Genomic DNA, 20,458 nt, shown 5'->3' with positions numbered 1-20,458 from the left:
CCTCCCCCTCAGGACCGCCAATGACGCATGCGCAGTGAGCATAGCGGCGTCTAATCCCGGCGGGTTGGGGCCGGGGTTAGTGTTCGGTGCCTCGCCTTCGGTTCCTGGCCCTTCCACCGCGGACCATTGCCCAAAGGTTGAGGGAAATACTCCAAGCAACTAAAATATTGAGAGTAGCCATTCTAGGAACCAGCACTCTGCTTCCCCTTTGGCGAATTCCTGCACAGTGGGGTCAGGAAAATGAGGGTGATCGCTGAACTGCAAAGGTTAATTCGTGCGAGCATACCAGTGTTCTCGGGATTTTGAGCCGCGGCACTATGCGGCATGCAGTTGCGTTTCCCATTGCAACCACTTTCTCCTCCATTTCACTCCCTGAAGCAATCAGCATTGTATCATTTCCCCACCGACCTCTACAAACATTTATTGAGCACATGCTAGTCCCTGGGACATAATTTGTAAGACAGGATCCCACAGCCTGAAACTCACAGAACAATGATGAAGACATGCAAGGCTAGGTAATGCTAGTGTTCCAAGAGAGGTTTGTACCAAGTGTCATGGTAGCAGGTAGAAGAGGAAATAACTAGCCAAAAGTTGTGGGTGACTTGAGTTAAAGAAGGCATTTACTAAAAAGTTAATGAGAGAAAAGTACAAGAGAGAAATATATATATTCTGAATAGCAAAAGTCATAATTTAAATAGTAAAACACCCCACAAAAGGGGAGAAGATATTTGCAACCACATACAATCACCGAAAGATAAGCAGTCCCTAGAACTCGTAAGGAACTTCTATAAATCAGTGAGAAAGGACTAATAACCTGAGCAGGTCTCCCCGCCTGTCTGGAATGAGTTAATATATGTAAAGTTAATATAAATGAGTTAATATATGTAAAGTTCCTGGCTCAGTGCATGGAACAAAGCACTGCACATAGGATTGCTGTTAATTTTTGATTTTGGTATTATTATACTCAACCTAGTACCTAGAAGAATGCTTTTAGAAAGCACTTTGCTCAAAATCCCCCCATGATTTTTCACTGAAGTGTAAAAGCTAAAGTCCTAACACCCACCTATGAGGTTCTGCACGAGATTGCCCCTTCTGCCCCTCACCTCTCAGATCTGACCTCCCATTCTCCTTCCCTACTCAGATAGCTGCTCTTCTAACCCTTTTCTTGAAAAATCCTTCCACCAGTTGGGCACATGGCTGGCTCTCTCACTTCTTTCAAGTATTTCTGCAAAATATTACCTTCTCAATATGGCTTGACCTGGCCCTGAGATTTTAAATTGCAAGTCACCACAAGACACACCTTACCTTCTTCTCTGCTTCACTTTTCTTTAATATATATATTTGTATTGCTTTTTAGAGAGAAAGTGAGAGGAAGAAAGAGAAACACTGATGCGAGAGTGGAACATTGATTGGCTGCCTCCTGCATAGCCCCCCACCAGGGATTAAGTCACAACCCAGGCATGTGTCTTGACCAGGAATCGAATCAGCAATCTTCTGGTGTACAGGAAGACACCCAACCAACTGAGCCACACCAGCCAGGGTTCTGCTTTAGTTTTCTTCAGCCCTTATCACCTAATATGCTATTTAATTACCTTATATTGGATTTTATATCATTCTTTCTAGAATATAAACCATATGTGAATGGAAATTATGTCCTACCATATCTCAGGTGCCTAAAATAATATCTGGTACATAATAGGCATTCAATACATATGTTTTTAGTAAATATGATAGAAAAAAAGGCAAAAGAAATTAAAAGACAATTGACAAAAATGAAAACAGGAGCACTCAATAAACATGAAAAGGGCTCAAGCTCTCTAATAATTAAGTAAATTGAATATAATTTTATTGCCATTTTATGGACAAAAATGAAAGACTGACAATACCAAGTGTTGGCAAGGATGTGGAGCAACAGGAACACTCATACACTGCTTGTGTGGGTGAATTGGTATAATCACTTTGGGGAATAATTTTACAAATACTAGTTGAAGATATGTTAAAACCTATAACTGAGTGTTATGGGTGAATTATGTCCACACTCAACTTCATATGTTGAAGTCCTAAACCCCACTACCTCAGAATGTGAGCTCATTTGGAAATACAGTGATTGCAGATGTGATTTGTTGAGGCAAGGTCATTAGAGTGGGTGCTGTCCAGTATGACTGATATTCTTATAAATGGGAAAATTTGGACAGGGAGACATGCAGACAGGGAGAATGCCATGAAAAGATGAAGGCAGAGATAAGGATGATATTTCTACAAGCCAAGGGACACCAAAGATTGCAAAAACAAACAAACAAACAAAAAACCCACTAGAAATTAGAAGAGAAGCATGGAACAGATTCTCTCAGCCCTTAGAAGAAACCAACCCTGCTGACAATCTCAAACTTCTAGCCTTCGATGGGTGAGCTAACACTTTTATGCTATATAAGCCACTGTATAGTATGTTTGTTACTATAAACTAACACTGGGTAATAGATTAGTTTGATCATATGCTCCTCTCTTCCATTTAGGATAGCTGTCCCTAGAAACATGAGCCATGGGATATAACCTTTCCAGTTCATATTACCCAAGAATTAGACTTTACCATAACTTTCATCATAATTTCCAACTTCTAAATTTAAATTATCCACAATGACAATTCATATTATTATTCACAATGACAATTCAATATATATTATGTCAATGACAATGACAGTTCAATATATATTAACAAATGTGCCTGATATATTGATGGCATTTTAAAGATACACATGTTCCTGGATGTATATATAACACCCCACAAAATATATAACATACAAAATGTAAAGAAACTATGCAACTAAAACAAACCACCTGATATACCATTTGCTCCTACAAAGGTGACATACTTATTTGGACACACTAGATTCAATATATATTATTAGGTTTGGGAGGAAATACCCTATTTTTCAAACCAGATAATGCTGAAATCATCACTGGTGAGAAGGAAAGTGGTTTATTCAAGTGCCAGCAACTCAAGAAGATGGGGGACTCCTGTCCTCAAAAACCCATCTAACATTTCTGGTCAAGCCAGCGATTCCTATAGGGAGTTGGTAGAAACTGGGGAGGAGGGAAATTCCCAGAGGAAGTATAGACATGCAGTGTCTCTTGAGAAAAGCAAATGGGAATAAGGGGAGAGGGCTGAAAAGGAGTCACCACAGCTCCCACTCAGGCTCGCTCCCTTTGTTCTGATGTTCTCTCTCAATTTGCTTCAAACAGCCATTTGTGGTTTTACTGCCAGTGTCAGCACTCCTTACTCCCAAAGTAGGCTGCTCAAACGTAATGAGAACTTGGCCAGAGATGAAAGCACAGGATCGATTTACATACCTTAAGAAAACATAGGGTTGATTATATACTTTGATCTAACACAGAATACATAACTTTGATGACCAGATTGGTAATATTAAATCAATGTTAAATCATGTTACAGTAGCTGGTGAAGTCTTGAGGTGCATGGCAATCCTCAATTCTCTAATGCAGTGCTTGATACATTCTTGGTTTGGCTACTAGTTGAGTTGCTTGAATCACTGAGCAGAGCAGATATCACAATCAAACTTGCCAGGCACAGGGGCAGCTCTGAGCTTGCTTCTACTTCGGGCCATTTGAACAAGGGCTACTCTGTAGTGGGAAGACATTGTACAGCATGTCTCACCTCAGCATGGAAATGGGGAGGGCAGTGGTTCTACATGTAAACACACACACACACACACACACACACACACACACGACATGGGAGGCCTCTAACATATCGTGAAGCCCGGCTGGTTTAAAATTATAGCTCTGCTTCTCACTAACTTTGTGACCTTAGGCAATTTACCTAACCTTGTAAAGAAGCTTTCCTCCTGGAAAAAAAGGCCACGATAACATCACATCTACTTTGCAGGAATGCTGTGAGGATTAAATGTGAATTAAGGCAGATACACGACCAGGACTGCATTACAGAGCATCTTTATGCCATTTAGAAAATGTTGGCCCTCTCCAGGTTATACAGCCCTTCACCAGGGCACTTGTGTCAGTGAGCAGAGAAGATGAATTTCAGCCCTCTGGCACCTTCACCCAAGCATCCTTATTCAGTGTGCCACCTGCACAACTGTGCAACAGAAGCCGGGGGGAGGGGGGGGGGAAGAGCTTAGCATAATGTGTGGTTATAACAAGAACTCAATAAATATGGCCATTATTATAATTATTAGGTGACAAACCACTCCAAAACCCAGAGTGTTGAGGGTTAGTCGGAGACATCTGTTTACATTTTTAATGAAGAGAGAACAATGGATTCACAATGCACACCTAAGTCTTAAAACACAGTTCAAAATAGAGAATTGGAAAGCAACCCATTGGGGTCATTCCTGTGTGACTCTCCTCCCACTAGGTGGTGCTGTCTGTCATGTAGGCACAGACTTCAGCTTGTTTTGGTAGAACTGACCTCCATTTAGAAATGGCTTTTACTTACTGACAACTCAGCAATAGTCAGGTGGTGCCTGTGGCCCAGGGGCTTTCTTCAGCTCTTTGTGGGCGAGGAGGTAGGTGTTACTTCCTTCTCAGAGCACGAGTGTTGCACAGTATACGTAAACACTGCTCCAAGAAATCATTCTCACCAGAAACTCCATTAACTTCCAAACACATTGAATTGAAAAAAAGAAAAAAAAAGAATATCCTCAGTAATTAAATTACCAACTAACAGCATCATTTTACTGTTTGACCTCTTTGGGCGTTGTTACTGTCTGAGAGTGGAGGCAGGACATGATATTTCAGCTCTGCTGTTCTAAAAGGTTATTCTCTAGACACCTCATCTGCATGTCAAAGGAAGAGGGTTCTGCCCAACTTAAGTGATAAGGCTGTATTTTCATTATTTCTATTTTCTTAAACATCTAGTTCTGAAGAACTTGTGAGCTTTGCTGCACAAAGGATACATTCTGAGAAGCCTTTTAATCAAACTTGTATACATCACATTGTAACTGGACAATCAATGGGTCTGTCCTGCCTGTCACTACTTGAGCCAATTAAGCAGAGACATGATTGAATCATATATGAGTATTTATTCTAATAGTGCCGGCAGTACAGGGGAGCAGCAGATCACCCGCAAAAATCTGCTCAGCACCCCACCATAAGCCAGCTGCTTTTATTGGGTAGATTAGATGGAGAAGTAGCCTAAGGGTATGCCAAATGGGCAGTTAACAGGTTAGTAGAGGGCTAGGGTCTTCAAAGGGCTGATGGCTCTGGTTTCCGCAACAGGTTGTTAATCTTTTCTTGATAGTAGGCAGCTCCCTAATGAGGAGGATGGGCTGCATTTCCAGGTGAGCTCCCAGGTCCCCTGTGTAACTGCCAGCCAGGTTAGAAGGTGCCTTCTTCAATCAGAATAAAACAATCACAGCTAACAGAGCACGATTAATATTTAACAATTATAGCTGGTTCCCCTATCAAAATTATGAGGATAACTTGCTACTTAGGAAATTATGTAATAAATTTCCTCATAAAATGACAATGTTATTTTTTTTTTTTTTTGCTATTCAAGTCCAGTTGTGAATGTACCATATATGTTTGCAAATTTTCTCCCTTTCTGTCACTCTTTGAGGAGAAAAATAAGAGATCTCAAGGATAATTTTTAAAAAGACTTCTGCACACCATTTAAAACAATATAAATGAGCTATTTAGGTAAAGCAAATGATTAACACTCTGTAAAGAGGTTTTTTTTAACCCCCCCCAGCCATGCATTCTGGGTAGTGCTGGGGCAAAAACTGTGCTGCTGCTCCACACCCATTTATAGATGGAACACCTTCTAGTAATTTGGAACAAAAACTACATCTCGGTGTTAATGGTAAAAGATCTGCAAATGAGAAGCGAGAGGAGAAATTGTTAAAATGGATCATGATGTTTTTGCCTGAAATGCTCCCATGGCTTCCTCTTGCTTCCGGCAGTGGTTCTCAGATGCAGAACACTTGAGAGACAAGACTCATTTCACATCTTTGAAGATGATGTCTTCATGAAAAGAAGGATGTGTGAGCATGAGAGGTGAGGTGATGTTAGAATACCCAAAGGGAGCATGTATTCAGAATATTCAGACTATACACACAGCCTCTATTCTGAAGGCAGAGATACCACCGACCCCAGGTTACCCCAGGAATAAAGCAATTTCTCACCTCCACTGTCCTAGAGGAAGAAATAAAATAAAACCCCGAATCCCCTAGTTCACTGTATAATGTCCCCCATATTCTGACTCCCGCCTAACTCTCCTGCTCATTTACTGTAGGTTCCCCAACGCATTCTGTGACCAGCTATCATAAGTGTTCATTTTTTTTAATATATATTTTATTGATTTTTTACAGAGAGGAAGGGAGAGGGATAGAGAGTTAGAAACATCGATGAGAGAGAAACATCGATCAGTTGCCTCCTGCACATCTCCTACTGGGGATGTGCCCGCAACCCAGGTACATGCCCTTGACCGGAATCGAACCTGGGACCTTTCAGTCCGCAGGCCGACGCTCTATCCACTGAGCCAAACCGGTTTCGGCATAAGTGTTCATAATTGCCCCCACATAGGCCCGTGGTCAGCAAACTGCGGCTCGTGAGCCACATGCGGCTCTTTGGCCCCTTGAGTGTGGCTCTTCCTAAGCCTTAGGAGTACCCTAATTAAGTTAATAACAATGTACCTACCTATAGAGTTTAAGTTTAAAAAATTTGGCTCTCAAAAGAAATTTCAATCGTTGTACTGTTGATACTTGGCTCTGTTGACTAATGAGTTTGCCGACCACTGGCCTAGGCCATTCTCCCTCACACCTGTGTGCATTTCCTCTTCTGGGAATGCCTGCCCCTTTTTACTAGTAGATTATCCCAAAATGTCCTTCTCATCCGCCTTAGCTCATGCCTTTATCTTCTCTGTGGCACACTTTTTGTCACACTCTCTGGAAGCTAAATATCACCTCCTTTTGCTCATCTCTTTATCTTTTCAGTTGAGAATGAGAACTGCTTTGTTTAATATTATCATTGTACCTGGCACATAGTAGCTAAAAAATTCATGCCTGGCCAATAAATGACTGTAGTTCTATTCAAAGGGGAATACACCTAATTTAGGTTAGTCAAATAATTTAGGATTGTGAAAAAAGCTGGTGTGAACCTTACTTAAGAATTAATTTAGCCCGGTTGGTGTTGTTCAGTGATTGAGTATCAACCTATGAACCAGGAGGTCATGGTTCGATTCCCGATCAGGGCACGTGCCAGGGTTGTGGGCTCGATCCCTGGTAGGAGGCATGCAGGAGGCAGCTGATCAATGATTCTCTCTCATCATTAATGTTTCTCTCTCTCTCTCTCTCTCTCTCTCTCTCTCTCTCTCTTTCTCTCTCTCTCTCTCTTTCTCACTCTCTCTTGGTCTCCTTTCCTCTCTGAAATCAATAAAAAATATTTTTAAAAAGAATTAATTTATTGGCCTCTTTTAAATTTAAGATATAAGGCAAAGAGATAGCAGGCATCAGAAACAGAAATATTTTAGGAGAATCTGAAACTTTAAAAGTAAGGAATATGTGGATGAAAAAAAGGCCACATGCTAACCTGGCTAGCTCAGGGAAGGCCTGCGTGGCAGTTTTGCAAACTCAAAGACCTAAAGTAACCACAAAGGATGGTCTGAAATGAAAACTTTAACTAAAAGCAGTTTATAGTGGGTATCATGTCCTAGGCCAGTATCTTCCCTGACAAAGGTCAATCTTTACCTTAACTGAACCTATTGTCTTTTTGCATCCGCGATAAAATACAGTGGGGCCTTGACTTACGAGTGTCCCCACTAACGAGTTTTTTGAGATACGAGCAGTGTCTCGGCTGATTTTTTGCTTTGAGTTGCGAGCTAAAATTCGGGTTACAAGCCAACTTCAGATACCCCACCGCTAGTTGGCGCAGCGAACGTCAAAGTAAACGCCACAACATCAGCCCAGCATCACATGTCTCACTCGTTCACTTTTGATTTGACATACGAGTAATTTGAGTTACGAGCTCCTTCACAGAACGAATTAAACTCATAAGTCAAGGCCCCACTGTATTTGTGAAAAGTCAGGGTAACTTGTAACTTCCCTTTTTCCAGACCCCTCAGGGCACAGCCAAATGCATCTGGGCACCAGGACAGAGACCATAAATTCCTTCATTATTATTGTTATCATGTTAACTGTTAACTGTTAACTATCTTGCACCCACCTAAGTAAAAGAAGTATGAGTCTATCAATTTACTTTTTATCCAATCCCAGAGACCCCCTTACCCCCCATTTGCTTGCTTCCGCCTCCCTAATCTATCACTAGTGGATTTCCTGTAACACACTTATGTCTCCTCCTTTGATTGTAATGTATAAAACAAGGTGAAGAACTGCCATTCTCCTGAGCATTATCCCAATTCTTTGAGATTCTGCTTCCCAGCAATTGTCCACAATTTGGCTCAAATAAAGCCACAAAAATTCATTACAGGTTTGAATGTTTTTCCATTAACAAATGTTTAGGTCATAAAACATAAAATGATAGCATTATAGATTCTTAAAATTGAAAGGTTAATCAGAGCTCTCCTAATTCCAGGCCTAATTTCAATATTTCAGCTGAGAAACAGAGGATCCAGAGAGGGAAGACTGTTTCTTGGCACTTTCTGTTGGCCTTATGTCATTTGAGGAGATATCGTGGGAAACTGAGCAGCCCGAAGGAGAAGCTGGAATTGAGAACCAGGAGTTCAGGCAAATTCTAAACCGCTCCCAAAATCCTGCCCACCCCTCAGCCACTTGCTGTGGTTGTGGGTGTAATGATATGCTAAGAAATTGTAATAAGATAATTTTAAATTCTTCCTAAGTTTCTGTTATGTGATACTAGAGGACACCCTCTCCCAATCTGGGACCCCTCGGGGGATGCCGGACTGCCAGTTTTGGCCCAATCCCCGCAGGCCAGGCTGAGGGACCCCACCAGTGCATGAATCCCTGCACCGGGCCTCTAGTATGCATATAATATCTTTAGTTAATCTCTTCCTGCCCTCCCAACTTCCCCCTTCCCTCTGAGATTCATCAGTCTCTTTCATGTTTTCATGCCTGTGCGCTGAGCGTCTGCCCCCTGGTGATTATTGTTCGTCATAGCTACCAGTCCAACAGTTGAACAGTTGGATGGTTGCTTAGGCTTTTTATATATCTTAGAGGCCTGGTGCATAGATTCATGCACCAGCGGGGTCCCTCGACCTGGCCTGCGCCCTCTCGCAATCTGGGACCCTTCCTGGGCTGGGGAAGGACTGTGGGAGGGCTCCAGGGCGTGTCCGGCCCATCTCTCCCAGTCCCAGTTGGGGCCAGTTGGGGCTGATCAGGCCGTCTCGCCCAGTCCCGATCAGAGCGGATGGGGGCCGGCCAGCTGGGGAGGGACCACAAGAGGGCTCCAGGTTGTATCCGGCCCCATCTCACCCAGTCCCAATCGGCCAGACCCCAGCAGCAAGCTAACCTACTGGTTGGAGCATCTGCCTCCTGGTGGTCAGTGCACATCATAGCGACTGGTTGAACAGTTGGACACAGCATATTAGACACTTAGCATATATATAGATAGAAGATTCTTTTTATTCTAATATAGTTGTTAGTATAAACGTGAAAATAACTGACTTTTACAAATCAGTGGCTATCATTTATAAATAAGGGAAACAAAATGAGTTAAGGGACACTACAAAGAGAAAAGGCATAGAAAAAGAAAGTAACATTTCTAACAATTTCCTAAACACAGGAATATTGTACTTCTTCCTCATCCTGAAAAGCAGGGCAGATGGGGAGCAAGATGGCAAAGCACTGAAAGGAAGCCTGACGAGATGATTCCGGAAGAAAACAAACCTACGTGTTGTTAAATTCACTGGTTAGTTCTCAGTCCTCATCGTACTGGAGCTAGCAGCAGAATTTGATACAGTTGATCCCTCCTTTCTGCTGCAAATAGTTTTCTTCCCTTTGTCTCATTGCTTAATCCCAGGGCTCGTCCCTTGAATGTCTTTATTTTTGTCTCCACATGCTGGTTTGATAAACTTATCTGGCCTCATGGCTTTAACTCTCACTAACTTATGTCTCCATGTCAGACTTGCCCCCTACGCTTGGCCTCACAAAGCTCCGCTTGGACCTCCATAGGTGTGTCAAGCTTTGTGCAATCCAGGCTGAGCTCCTATTCCTCCTCTCAAAGCTGCTCCTCTGACACCTTTTTCATCATAGTTAATGGCAAGTCCATCATTCAGAATGCCTAGGCTCCATCCTGGCCGCCCCCCTCACAAACAGAGAAAAGTCCCTGCAGGTTAGGTGGTAATCTGTTGTATTCATTGCTGCATCCTGAGTAGCCAGACAGTTCATCTGGCACATAACACTGTTCAGAAAGTACTTGTTGAATAAGTGAAGGAGCGATTTTAACACTAAGTAAGAATGAATACATATTTTAAAATATGTTTTTCTTTAAAATCAGGAGTTAGGAAAATCAAAGAGCAAAGTTAACAATTGGGAATGAAAGAAACTGACTTTTGTATGACTGCGAAATGTTTATATTAGATCACTCTATACATAGATGTGGTTCCTAAGCTTGGCAACACATTAGAATCACCTAAAGAGCTTTCAATGTCCTCCTGGCCAAGAATTAGAGTATCTGGGGAGGGGCTCAGGCAACAGCATTTCCTACAGCTCCCTGGTGACTCCAATGAGAGCCAAGCCTGAGAACCACCACTCCTTAGAAATTATACCTAGTGTTAGTGTTAGCATACTAATGATCTGATCTAAATGTTTCATAGTAGAATCTCTGTTTCCTCCCTAACACGCTAGTGTAATGTTCCTCATAAGATTTCCAATCACTCAGCACTATGTACAGAAAGTCAAGAATGCAAGAAAATATCAACCTAAAATTATTAGAACAAATAAGAGGTCTGAAATGGCAACTGAAACAAAAGAAATATACAAAGAGAGCTAGCTTTCAATGTGCCAGAAATAACCAATTGAAATATACCGAGGAAAAACAATTCTATTCCCAAAGAAATCAAAATTACAAGATACGAAGGAATAAATAGATAGTCAAGACAAATAAAAATTATGATACTGTATATATAAGTTTGAAGAGAAGTTTTTAATAAATTGAGACATACCATATTCCTGGGGGGGCGGTTTTAAATATTTAGACATGTCAACTCTTCCTAAATGAATCTAATCTTAGTCACAATTCTATATCTGAAAGAGGTAATGTGTGAAATAAAAATATTTTTAAAAGAAAAATTATGAGGGAGGACTTGCCCTCCCAAATACCACATCATTCTATGAAGCTGTAATAATTGAAATAGTATGGTATCAGTGAAGGAATAGATGGGTATATGAGTGTGTGAGCACTTCCCTGGCTGTAGTTTTTAATTGTGGGATTTAATGATCTGAACAATGAACTCAAATAATCTTGCATTTGAATTATGTACTAATATCCCCTCTTTGAGATTCACTTTTACAGGTTAAACATTCTGAAAAGTAAATGGTTTAGCCTTGTTCAATGGTTACATAAACAAATTTATTCAAATAGGAAAGGGAACTTCTCCCTAATCCCTAAATCCTACTTTAGGGAACCCTGAAAGGGAGGCCCCAAGCTGGCACGTGAATCATGGAGAGTCATATGAGATATAGCTGCTAGCAATGATGTATTGGGAGAATGGAGCAGAGCAGGGAAAGAATAGAAGAAAGAAAGGGCCCTAGATGGTTTTTCTCAGTGGGTAGAGCATCAGTCTTCGAATTGAAGGTTCCCAGGTTCAATTCTGGTCAAGGGCACTTACCTGAGTTGCAGGTTCCATCCCCTCCCCAATCTGGGCATGTGTGGGAGGCAACCAATTGATGTGTCTCTCTCACACCAGTTTTTCTCTCTCTCCTTCTTCTCTGCCTCCCTTCCACGCTCTCTAAAAATCAATGGAAAAAATAAACTCAGGTGAGGATTAAAATAATAATAATAATAATAATAATAATAATTTTAAAAATGAGCTGGATCAGAAAGGAATATGATAAAACCTTTTGTGTGGGGGTGGATGTGATTGTATGGCTAACTATAGCAGGAGCTGTATTTTTAATTCACAGTCAAAGGCCTGCATGCCCCATACATGTTTTAAGGAATGCAGAGTACCTGTGGGCAAGTGAGATGTATAGCAGCAGCAGGTGCCTTTAAACATGGAGACCGGACGCTTCATTGCTCCCTGGAAGTTCAGGTACAATGCTACCCAAATGGCTTGTTCCAAAAATAAAAAATGGGTGGTTCCAGGGACAGTGCCTCTAACACTGTGGTCCAGCCATTTCAACCTAAGACTATTATCAGTTGCTATAATTATCACCTTGAAACAGGACATGCATTTCTTGCTATATATAGATAGAAGTGACATGTATTTGGATGTTAGTGTTATTATTGTACCTTCCTCAGAACAACAGTCTTATTCAATAGTCCTTCACTGCTTGGTCACACCCCTCCCTGACACTCCCCCTCACCAGAGGGTCCCAAACAAACCAGAGGCAGTGTTAAAAAATCTGATATACCTTGTTTGCACTTTGAGAAAACCAGCAGGAAAAGCCAACTTCCAAAACAGGCAAATGTGGAAGTGCTTATTAGCATTATGAACAGATATTCTTTTAAACATTTGAATTACTCAAAGCATGCTTTATTGTGTATTTATACTAGTAGATGATTAACTACTTGAGGGATAGACTTCATAAAAATAGTGGGTACCATGTTCATTGGATTACTGTTATTTTCATTATTATGGTTATTATCATTCTTATTATCACTTCCAATTTACAGATGAATAAATTGAGACAGAAAATTTAAATAACAAATCTAACATGACAGAGATAGTAGGTGGTAAAACAAAGCTTGTTCATAGGGCTATGTCATCAATAACATATTTTCATTTATTTACCACACGGGCTTTCCTTTTTGTCTTATTTTAAGCATTATTTTATAAATTTTTAAAAATTGATTTCAGAGAGGAAGGGAGAGGGAGAGAGGAAGAGACACATCAATGATGAAAGAGAATCAGTAATCAGCTGCCTCCTGCACACCCCCTACTGGGGATAGAGCCCGAAACCCGGGCATGTGCCCTTGATCGGAATTGGACCCGGGACCCTTCAGTCCACAGGCTGATGCTTTATTCACTGAGCCAAACCAGCTAGGGCAACCATTATTTTAAATATTTTATGATATAAGGATATATATAATAAGTGTTCTATAAATGGATAAAACAGGCACAAGTTGATTGGTATAAGAGCAGAAATGTTCCTGAAATGTGCTGAACCACATTTTAAAATGTTGGGTATACATTTTCTCATAAATTGCATTATACTCTAATTCTTTATATGAATTTTTAATATTGTAAGCCTTTTAAAGTATTGTAAAAAAACCAAAGAACTTCACAATGCTGGTTGCTTTTAGAAGAGTTCTTTATTGAAAAATCCCAAATTAGATTAGTAATTATAAAATAATTATAACCTTCAACCTTGACTTTTTCAAGACACGGTCAATAGCAGCATAAATACAAAATATTTCTTGAGGTTTGTTCTATCGCAAAGAAGAGTTAGGTCCTCTGATTAAGGTTTCCCAAATTTTAAAATAAAACTGCTAAACTCATCATAATGCATGTGTTTATTCATTAACATCAAGTAAAAGGAATGGGTCAGAAAGATAAGAAGGAAAACAAAAGCATACAGTGCTCCTCTAAGCCTAGGGAGTAAAGAGTTTCAGGAAAAAGGAAGGGACCAAGGGCAGCAAATCCAAAAGAGGGCCTGCAAAATAAGAAACAAGAAGTGATGATCAACCTAGACACTGGGAGGTCACTGAGACCCTTAAGGAGAATTGTTTCAGTGGAGTGGTGGGGACAGAAGCCAGATGGCCCTGTGAATGCTGACTGTGGCCCGAGTTAATCCAAGCATGACCACGTCAAAACAAATCTAAGGCTGATTATTTTCATTAGAAAATCAGTGAAGACACTAACTTACTGGGTTTTTAAACAGAAAACAAACAACTCTCCCCAATTTAAATGCTGATTTTCTGCTTGCTTCGGATAGGCTGCTCACTTTCTTTAGAATGTACATGTTCTATAATCTGACCTAAAGATTCTTGATCAGATTAGATGCCACTGACTGTCATACCTCATCTGTACGTCACATTGACAGCTATTAAATGCAAATCAAAGGAAAGACAGTAAATTTGTATGACAATAAGATTGTACTCAGTGAGATTTCACATGAGTCTGAAAGATAAAGAATGAGAAATAGTGTGTGTTAAAATTGATGGAGAGTGGATTTGGGTCTGCAGGTACAGCCTCATAGATGTCATGTCTCTAGAACAACTGGCTTAAAAATATGGTTTAATTCTATGCAAGGGGTTCTGCTTTGTTCCTACCACAGGAACCCTCATTGCAGCTGGGTTAGCAGATCATTTGTCTCCAGGAGAGTTCTTTGAACCAATCAGGACACAGATAATCTTATTATACCTTTGCGGGTTTGTGTTTCTTTTGATGAAGAGTCTAGAGAAGTCATGGGTAATACTTTACTGTGTGCCAAGAACCACTTATGTTTCAGTTGTACAAGGTCAGATCTTAATTTAACCACCAACTGGGCACTTAATTTTAGATACACAGAGGGACACATTGGCTCCAAGGCACTTCCTCTGGTTTAGGAAGGCAAGGCCCTGGATAAGAATGACAAGACGATCATTCCAAAAGGTGAGATTATGAAATATTCTATCTGTACCTCACCAAATAGCGTATTACGTAGTTTAGTATTAAGAATATTTGAAACAGATGGAAATACATATTACGATAGTTTCTCATCACTTTCTTTCCAATTGATCACCGCCTGTTTGCCTGTCTAGGGCCTTTTTAATTATAGAATATAAAGCCAGGGTTGTTTTGTTTGTTTATAGAGTATTAACTCAGTTATATAGTTATTCATCACAATAAACAATAGCATTGTGAGAAAAACAGATAAAGAATAAATATGTTTATAGGAAGGGTCTTAGCTGGCCCTACTTTCTAAAAAAAAGTTGAATGATTATTATAAATAATTAAAATAAATTTCTATCTAGGCCTTTTTATCACCTATAGTAAAAGATGGATGCTTTTTATTCAGATCAAAAATTCTTTAAATTCCTTTAAATTAGAAGAAAAAGAACTCAACAGAATTAAAAATTTGCTTCTGCAAATTAAATAATAGAATCTTGAAGTTGGAAAGTCCTTAGAATTTATCTGATACCATCACCCATTTGGCTCTTAAATGAACAGATAACTTCTAAGAAAGCATCTAAATCTAAAAATAAAATTATTTCTATGCAATAGCAGTGATATGGACATGTAAGTTCTAACACTGCTTTGTGATGAGGTCATAAAATATAATTTTAGGCTTCTGCTGTTTTTATGGGAATATTTCAAATGAAAATTTACCTAATATATTTATATTTCTACTGGAGTTGTCTGATAGGTTTGCTGGTTGTTTGCTTAAAACCTTTAAAAACTTTTTCTGAGGCTTGAGTATTAGGATTACAAGGGGAGACCCTCTTTTCATTAATTCCATGAGAGTAGCTGAGTCATGTACTGTAGTGGTTAAACCTGTGTTTCTCTAATATCAAATGACTGCGTGGTAAGTTACCTAACCACTCTGCCTCACTTAGTTTTCTCATCTGTAAAACGAGGGGAAAGTGTGTTGTAGAAATTAAATAACAATCTATTTAATGTACTCAGCATAATGCATGTCACAGGTAAGCACTCAATAGATATTACTTATAATAATTATCAAATTCAATAACAAATATTTATTGAGCACCTACAGTGAGCTTGACTCTGCAAAAACTTTGGAAAGGAGAGGAGGGAAGAGATTAATGTTGTTTGTGGGTAAGATCTAGAACGCATTATTTAAGGGCAGCAAACTCCCTGAGGGCATGGATCCTTGTGTCTAGCATTGTGACTAGAACATAGCAGACATTGAATACCTGTTTTTGAGTGAGCAGATAGGATGTTCTGAAAATCCTTAGGAAAAAATATAATCACTGAGAGCTGGTGGGTCAACTCTTCTCCTTTGTGTTTTTTACTTAGTAGAGAAGGGGGATGTCGATAAGGTGCATCTGTATTTCAACAAGGTATTTGGAAGTATCTCTTGATGACGGTCTTGTTATTGAAAAGGAAACATTAATACTAAATGTTGGTGTCTTTGGGAGGATTTGTACCTGGATAAACATATTTTCTTGAAGGGTGCTAAACAATAGATCAACCTGAAGGCCTCTGTCCTATGCCAATTTCTGTTCAACATTTATCATCATTAATGGAGCAGATAGTCATAGAGAAAACATGCAAATAGAACAATACTTGGAGGAATAGAAAATGCATTAGATCAGCGGTTCTCAACCTGTGGGTCGTGACCCCTTTGGCGGTCAAATCACCCTTTCACAGGGGTCGCCTAAGACCATCCTGCATATCAGATATTTACATTACGATTCATAACAGCAACATTACAGTTATGAAGTAGCAACGAAAATAATTTTATGGTTGGGTCACAACATGAGGAACTGTATTTAAAGGGCCAGAAGGTTGAGAACCACTGCATTAGATCTTAGCAGACAGCAATAAAGGTCAAATCTAAAAAAAGAAAGAAAGAAAATGTAATAGAATTAAATAAATTCTATTATAGAATTGCACTGCTATAATGGGGGTTGGGGGGATATGACTTGTAGAATTTGAATCAAGTGTGTAGCATGACAGTCCCCCAACTAATCTGAGCTTGGGCTGCATTGACAGATCCATGGTGTCTGGGGAGAAGGAGATGGTCACCCCGCTTAATGCTGTGTTTATTTGACTGTAGCACCTTCAGAGCCCATGGCCCAGAGCCTCTTTTATTTTTTTTTATTTTTTTATTTTTATTTTTTTAAATATTTTTATTGATTTTTTACAGAGAGAAAGGGAGAGAGATAGAGAGTCAGAAACACCAATGAGAGAGAAACATCGACCAGCTGCCTCCTGCACATCTCCCACTGGGGATGTGCCCGCAACCAAGGTACATGCCCTTGACCGGAATCGAACCCGGGACCTTTCAGTCCGAAGGCCGAGGCTCTATCCACTGAGCCAAACCGGTCTTGGCTCAGAGCCTCTTTTAGAAAGTGATGGATATTAAAGAAGTGTGTTTACAGGGAAGCAATCAAGATTGTAGAAAGAGGTGAACCCATGTCATAGGAAGGACGCATGTCCAGCCGTGGGAGGAGAAGGCTCCGTGGAGACCTGCCAGCCTTCGTGGGAGATGTGGAAAGGCTCTCCTGTGGCAGAGGAACAGCATTTTCTCAGGGTGGCTCTGAGGCATACCCGGGTCATACAGCAAGGATTTGAGGAGATGGGTTCAACTTCAATGCTTGTCCTCATTGTTAAAGCTTGCCAACGATGAAGGACAGTGTGAGATACAGTAAGCTTCTTGCCACTTTGGTGTTCGAGCTGAGCCTGGGAAATTACTTGGGCCTGTTGTACGTGGAATTTCCAGGTGGAGCTACCCAGTGGTCTTTAACTCTGAAGTGAAGTGATTTGAGAGGAAAGGGAGGAGCGGGAAATGATGAATGTGTCAGAGTGCCTGTTCAAGGGTGAGGAACAGAGCTAAACCTGGCCAACGAGCTTTAAAATGCTACTTTCCCGCTCCGGAGGAGCCCAGTCCCAGAATATTAACAGTAATGCTTATTGACTACCTGCAACATGCCAGACACAGCTAATGAGGCAGTTACTCTGGGAGGGCAGGATTTGAACGAAGGTTCAACTACCACACTCACCTGTCTCCAGCAGAAATCAATGGCCTGAACATGAATTCAAAATAAACATGCAGAAATGCAAAGGCTCATTATTTTTTGAGTGAGTTTCAAGCAGAAAATGATTTGATTTGGTCACCAGACAGGAACTTTGGTCATGTCAAACAAAATATACCAGACCCAGGAACAAATATTTTTAGAGAGAGTATATCTATGTAGGTGAATATATGGATGTACATTTTCAAATACATATACATGTACACATGTGCAATAGTTTTTATGAAGGTCCCGAGATATTGAATTTGTATTGTTATTGTAGCTATTGGATGCAGTCAGAGCATTTTTTACTCTACAACTCAGTTGGGTAAACCAAATGTAGCTGTTTTATTGTCTGTATGGCCCCACCTTGCTCCAGAGCTGCTACACACTAATTAGTGGAAAATACTTTCGGGGCCATGCAGACAGACACAATAACTTAGATAATGATAAGGCTTGGATGACTCAGGTGAATCCGTTGTTCAGTTTCTGCCTTTCCTCAATCCAAGACTCTCCCTCCACCAAGTTTCCCTGCTTGACTACAAATTTGATCAATTTCCACTCTTCCCAATGTCACCAAGGTGCCTGGCTTGCCCGTAAGTGACCTATCTCTCCACCCCTAAGGCTCGGCCTGTGAGCCAGATGCCAGGCCAGTTGCTGGAAGGCCCTGTAAGCTCTGACTCCACAAAGCCAATCAAAGTGGCTGGTCATGTCTGATTAAATGAGCATCGTTCTCACAAACCAAGCTTTCTCCCTGGCATTGAATAGTCTTCAAGGATATGAATTTTAATAACTATATAGTTTTCCATTGTTTGGGTATACAATACTGTCTTATACAAATTCTCTCTTGTTGGACGTTTTATATTGTTTCTTCTTTAAAAATATATTTTTATTGATTTCAGAAAGGAAGGGAGAGGGAGAGAGAGATAGAAACATCCATGATGAGAGAGAATCATTGATCGGCTGCCTCCTGCACGCCCCCCACTGGGGATCAAGCCCTTGACTGGAATTGATCTCAGGACCCTTCAGTCCGCAGGTTGACACTCTATCCACTGAGTCAAACCAGCTAGGGATTACATTGTTTCTAATGTGTTGTCAGTTTAAATATGGCTGGGATGAACATTTTCACATACAAATCTTTTTCCATATCTCTGATTATTTTTATAAGATTCCTAGATTAAAAAGCACAGACAAAGCGTTGGGCTTTTTAAAAATCATATTATCATACTAGAAGTGATAGGGCACATTTATTCATATTGTGTCTCTTCATGGGCCATGCTTACTCTATTCTTTTCTAGTCTACATTTCCAATCCCTAAGAAATCACATACTTGTGAATCTAAAGACCCTTTCTGTTCTGTGTCATTTTCAAAAGCTAGCATGCATCTTCGTACATCTCTGTCATGGGTGAATTTGACTTGGAAATCAATAGTGGAGACTGAAAATGTCTAATTTTGTAATATGAAACCGCATACAAGTTAAACTAGTATGACAGTTTGTATCACTAGTGTATTTACTTAGAAATTAAGCCTCAGTTAATGCAGTCCCAAAATTAGAAGTGAACTTGGCAAAAAACATATGTATGACAGAGAAAGAAAACACAAGGTTAATCTATTCTTTTGCTGATTTCCACAGTAGTATATATTTGATCATCCAATTTTTCATTCATTCGGCAAATACTTCGTGAATTCCTATCACATGCCAGATCTTACTTGGTGCCTGGAGACCAATATATCCGTTTTGTCTTTTTATATCTTTTCTAAAATGTTCAGTTCTCTCACTTTGAGGCAACATAAAAGTAGCATTTGTTTCTTGGGGGAGTTGCAGGAGGGGTGGGGAGAGTGTGTTTTAGCAGAACAAGAGGTGCTGTTAAAGATGCTGTTTGAACTGGTCTGTTCTCTCTGTTATCCACAGGATGTCTCTCTGATGGAAAAGGCAAATACCATCAGTCTGTTCTCTGCACCTATGAGTCTGTTTCCATTTTGTTTGTTGGTTTGTTTTGTTCTTTAGACTGATGGGCTGCCAGAGGGGAGGGGGGTTGGGAGACTGGGTGAAGAAGGTGAAGACATTAAGAAGTACAAACTGGTAGTTACAAATCAGTCACAGGGATGTAATGTACAGCATAGGGAACACAATCAGTCATATGTATTGCAATCGCTATGTATGGTGCCAGGTAGGTACTTGAAATATCGGGGTGGGGGGGCACTTTGTAACATATGGAATTGTCTAACCACTATGCTGCACACCTGAAAACAACAAAAAATAATATTGAATGTAAACTGTAATTGAAAAATAAAAAATTTCACCTGGAGGAAAAAAAAAGAAAAGGTGAATATCATGAAGAGGGAATTGCTGTAACTCCTGGCTTGTAAATAACAGTCGCTGGTGCCTGTGGAGTGGGACCTGGGGTGACAGAGTGTCGCTGCTCTTTGACATCTCTTGGAGACTAGTTGGCTCTGATACCGAAGGAAGCCCTTTATTTGACTTGCCACTTGTGCTGAAAAAATGAAGGATCTGAAAAACACCAAATAAAAACCAAAGTTATTACAAAATATTTTTTATATTGACTTCAATATGTCTTTAACATTATACAAATAGATGGTCAAAATGCAGAAAATGAGAATGCCCATTGTTTGTATATAACTACATTGCCTTAACAAAACCGA

General features: G+C 40.1%; 1 protein-coding gene across 1 annotated transcript in view; it reads right to left on the bottom strand.

The window, feature by feature from the left end:
- The window catches only part of NDUFA5 (NADH:ubiquinone oxidoreductase subunit A5), a 32,943-nt gene that overhangs the window by 10,887 nt on the left and 1,598 nt on the right, over positions 1-20,458 (bottom strand). The window lies entirely within an intron of this gene.

The sequence above is a fragment of the Myotis lucifugus genome, unplaced genomic scaffold, assembly GCF_000147115.1.
Source record: "Myotis lucifugus unplaced genomic scaffold, Myoluc2.0 scaffold_73, whole genome shotgun sequence".
NCBI lineage: Eukaryota > Metazoa > Chordata > Mammalia > Chiroptera > Vespertilionidae > Myotis > Myotis lucifugus.
This window is presented reverse-complemented; position numbering and strand designations above follow the sequence as displayed.